This window comes from Sinocyclocheilus rhinocerous, unplaced genomic scaffold (assembly GCF_001515625.1).
Source record: "Sinocyclocheilus rhinocerous isolate Xijiao unplaced genomic scaffold, SAMN03320098_v1.1 scaffold1219, whole genome shotgun sequence".
Classification (NCBI taxonomy): Eukaryota; Metazoa; Chordata; class Actinopteri; order Cypriniformes; family Cyprinidae; genus Sinocyclocheilus; species Sinocyclocheilus rhinocerous.
Genome location: NW_015634012.1, coordinates 815,011 through 819,679, shown reverse-complemented (window position 1 = coordinate 819,679; position 4,669 = coordinate 815,011). Strand labels below are relative to the sequence as shown.

The following is a 4,669-nucleotide window of genomic DNA, read 5'->3' as shown; positions in this document are numbered from 1 at the left end:
GAAATCAGACGCGCTCGTTTTCTCAGATGCTTGCAGAAAAAGGCTTACCAAAACAAAGTTACTGGGTTAATCTTTTTCACGTTTCCTTGGTTGGTAGATGCACCGGGGACCTGATTATAGCACTTAAAACCTGGAAAAGTCAGATTTTCATGATATGTCACGTTTAAAAGACTAAAGGTTCTTTATTGGTATCTATCTATATAAAACTTTCCATTGGACAAAAGCTTCATTTGATTATTAAATTGTTCTTCACACTATGAAAAAAAAATTGGTCTTTTAAGAATTATTAATTGAAAAGTTCTTCGAGGAAGCCACATTTTCTCTTCTATGGCATTACTGGAGGGAAAAAAAAACTTCAAACCTTTATTTTTATGACTGAATTTGCTATTGTCATATAGTTACTTTTTTATGTTCTGATAATTCTATTACATGCTGAAGAGTTTGACAACGTGGTAAAAATGTACACAAGGACATAGAGAGGCAGACAAAAGAAAAAAGTCATATATTCTGTGGTAGCGGTTTGCTCTTTGTGAGCACCTCCTTTTGATTTGATTGGCACTTCAAAGTAACTCTGTGACTAGAAAGGAGGGACACCGTGGTGGGAACAAAAGACACCTGAGGGGTGGGAGTGCAGAGATCTAGACCATAGACTGCTCCAGCATCCGGGAGACCATATAGGCAGATCAGTTTGGTCCGTTATGCTTCATGATGCATAGACACACACACACCAGCCTGTGTGTTTTCAGAGAGATTTAGGAGCTGTTCGGTTGCCACATCAAAGGATTCGTGGTCTTGTTCATCTCCCTCAATGGAATATCTATTACTGTACCATGTTAACGTGATCCTCTGATCTGTCATTAAATCACATACTAAAATCATTTCTACACCATTTGCAATGCCCTTCTATCATTTATGGCCAAAACACTGCATCCATAACATTGTCTGACTGCCGCCGGCAAGCCTTGCATGAAAATAATGTACTTAAGTGTTTCCACCCTTTTTGACCATTGAATTTCCATAACTTTTCCATTGTCATTCCACTGCCTTTACAGTCATTTGCGATTTAAGATTTTTTTAAAATAATTAAAATTTTAATTTGAACTTCACAAATCATTCTGAATGGTTCACAAAACAAATCAGACATTTCTTTGATGAGCGATATTTTAGAGCTGAGCGTAACTAGAAAAATGTACATCACCCACACAAATTTGATTAATTTATTATTTTCATTATTTATTCTACAAATTGTATTCATTTTATGAATCCTAGAAAAAAATACATTTAAAATCCCCTAAGTTTTTAATGCCAGTGGAAATTTCCTTACTTTTAAATGATACTCTTTGATATTTGATCATTCATTTTATGAATCCTAGAAAAAAATACATTTAAAATCCCCTACGTTTTTAATGCCAGTGGAAATTTCCTTACTTTTAAATGATACTCTTTGATATTTGATCTATAGCTTTCTCATGTCCTGTCTTGATCATTTTCCTTCATTGTCATAATGTGTCTCTGACAACATCTGAGGCATTTTACATGTTTAATTTACCCATTTATATTAGTAAACTCTTACAGCATTATGAGTGACTCAGAACAGATGACAGCAAAGCAGTTTGTGCCCTCATTAGCTGCCGTCTTCAGCAGGAGCACAAACAGCACAACAGGAAGAGCAGATTCCATTGACACTAATGACAGGCTCATTAACTATGCAGAAAAGCAGATCAACGCACTGCTCAGGGTCCTTAAGTCACGCTCCAGAGTAATTTGCTCAGGCTAAGACTGTTTTAAATGTCTATAAATTCCCACCGGCCTGCTGAACTTCTGTCTTATCTCCTTCTCTGAGGTCCAAGTCCGCTTGGATTTCAGGGCATTATCCTTTAGTAACAGCTTCATCCAGCTATTCTGTCCTTATGTTGCCACTGGCAAATGTTATAAAGCAAAAGGCCACTTAATCATTTAAGCTTAGAGGCTCTTCAGCAGGATTGTGTGTTCAGTGTCTCTGACCTCTGACTTCTGCCCTGGTTCTCTTTCTCAGAGACTCTACGACGACTCTATCAGCCCTGATGATCCACATCTCCATGAACACTATAATGCAAAACAATAATACACAGACAGATAGACAGACAGAAAGAGCGATCTATAAACAGACAGACAGACAGAGCAATCTACAGATGATAGAGAAATTTATAAACAGACAATACAGATAGATAGAAAGTTAGATAGACACACAGATAATTTGGTTGTCAAAACAACATAATCTGCAGCAGGAGTTGGAAGTTTTTTAAAATTTTTTTTAGTCAACTTCAGGTTTACACTACAATGGACCACAATCAGTCTCAATAACCACTGTGAAGTCCAGATGAAATTCATCTACTTGATGTGACAGGGCTGATTTAAGGAACACAGGCTAAATACACCCAAAGGCGTCCCAAAACTGATATTTTTATGCAAGTAAGCATTATTTTATCAAGGCATGTATATTTAAAGAACATGTCTGGATAGCTTGATATTATTTGTTTAACGTCATATTTTTCCCAAATAAGGGAAAAATGAACATAATATCCGACTGTGGAGATCATATTAAAAACATTATTTCTGTAAAGCTCCCTTGGAATAAAATGTCATTAAATTAGAGTTAATGACCAATTCCTTAATACGTAAAATGCCATTGTAATGGTGTAGTTTAAAACACAGAAACTGATCATTGATCTTATCCAACTCTTAATGCTGTACAGATCTTACAGTATTCAAACAAAGCCCTAAGTAAACTCCAAACTTTCAGGCGTTTTCAAAACTTTCAGACAATTCTTTGCCAAGCCAGCATTATAGTTTGTCTTGGCACACCTTACTTTTCTAGTTTTCATTGGTTGTTTTACAACTGTTCTCTGTTGGCTGAGACTGTGATGAATCCTGAGATGAGTTTGACCGTTTTGGAAAAGATGTTGAGAAATAGCAGGATGTAGAGCATAATTTTGACGTTGAACAGCCTGTCTGCAGAAGACGTTCTCTGCCAGGAAATTAGGCATCTGGGTGAAAGATACTGAGGGGCCGGTGCAAAGGGGTTGGGGGAAGGGGACCATAAATGGCCCCCATTATGCAAGTTACATTATCATACCTTCTGTATAGTGAACTGGTGAAATGTTCAAATGCAAAATTATAGGTGGCTTTAGTGCAAGGAGTTGTGGTGAGTTCCCTCACAGTCGTGTCTCACCAACAGCAATCATCAGAGCGGAATAATATTGTTCCAAAATAATCAGTGTTAAAGTCTGGCATCAGAATCACAGTGCAATTCCAATTCCGATGATTATGGCTGATTGCATTAATTATTCAAACTCTTCCAGGATTCTTTACTGCAAGTCAGGTAAATTATGTTATGCTTGTTTGGTAAATTGAAATGAATTCATGAAGCCACCTTTTTTCTGCATGTGCTTTTCTTTTCTATAGTCAATCGTCTTACAGTTTGTATGGTGGTGGATTTTCTTCAAACTGAAGACCACCTTTAACTTCACCAGAGGCCAAGCCTATTGTTCTCTTTGATCTGGACCGAGAAGAGAAACCTGTGAGGTCCCTCACCCTAAGCACTCAGCCGTCCCCAGTCAAAACATGGCGAAACGGGGGCTGAGGGACACATACAGATACATAAAACCTCTCTTCATCCAGGACCGTCAAATATAGACATCTGTTTAAAGACATCTGCCATCGATTTCCACTGCTAACATGACATTAGACTCAGTTTGCAGTGTTCTCTTTAGCATTTACCCCTGCTGACATATCATACCCTGAAGTTTGTGACCGTCGGTGAACCGTATGTCCCCTCAGGCCGGAAAGAGAGAGAAATGATAAGAGGCTTCCTTAAATTACAGACTGCAGTCTCATCTAAATGGAGTTCAACCAGAGGCTGAGGGAAACAAGGTCATCCATTAAAGCAACACAATTAAAGCTGCAGCCTGCATTCTTCGTGACAAATTTCAGTAGGAATAAAGCCAGATTATTACTATAGCATTCAAGAGCCTTCCAGCAGGAGAGCTTTCATCTCGAGGTTTTTAAAAAGACGCTTTGAGTAGGTACAGCAGAGCTGAGTTATTGTGGTAAGTAATATTTCAGGAATACTGTAGAAACATCACCTGGGACAACAATGACCTTTTTAACCGTAAACAGAATATTAACAGAAACTGATCATTGATCTTATCCAACTCTTAATGCTGTACAGATCTTACAGTATTCAAACAAAGCCCTAAGTAAACTCCAAACTTTCAGGCGTTTTCAAAACTTTCAGACAATTCTTTGCCAAGCCAGCATTATAGTTTGTCTTGGCACACCTTACTTTTCTAGTTTTCATTGGTTGTTTTACAACTGTTCTCTGTTGGCTGAGACTGTGATGAATCCTGAGATGAGTTTGACCGTTTTGGAAAAGATGTTGAGAAATAGCAGGATGTAGAGCATAATTTTGACGTTGAACAGCCTGTCTGCAGAAGACGTTCTCTGCCAGGAAATTAGGCATCTGGGTGAAAGATACTGAGGGGCCGGTGCAAAGGGGTTGGGGGAAGGGGACCATAAATGGCCCCCATTATGCAAGTTACATTATCATACCTTCTGTATAGTGAACTGGTGAAATGTTCAAATGCAAAATTATAGGTGGCTTTAGTGCAAGGAGTTGTGGTGAGTTCCC

The 4,669-nt window shown here is 38.2% G+C and overlaps 1 long non-coding RNA gene across 1 annotated transcript in view; it reads left to right on the top strand.

Moving 5' to 3' along the window:
* Nucleotides 1-4,001, top strand: part of LOC107744968 (uncharacterized) — a 47,850-nt gene extending 43,849 nt beyond the window's left edge. Inside the window, exon 3 of the long non-coding RNA XR_001640547.1 lies at nucleotides 3,445-4,001. This is a non-coding gene — a long non-coding RNA (uncharacterized LOC107744968). The remainder of the gene's footprint in view (nucleotides 1-3,444) is intronic.
* The last annotated feature ends 668 nt before the right edge of the window (nucleotides 4,002-4,669 follow it).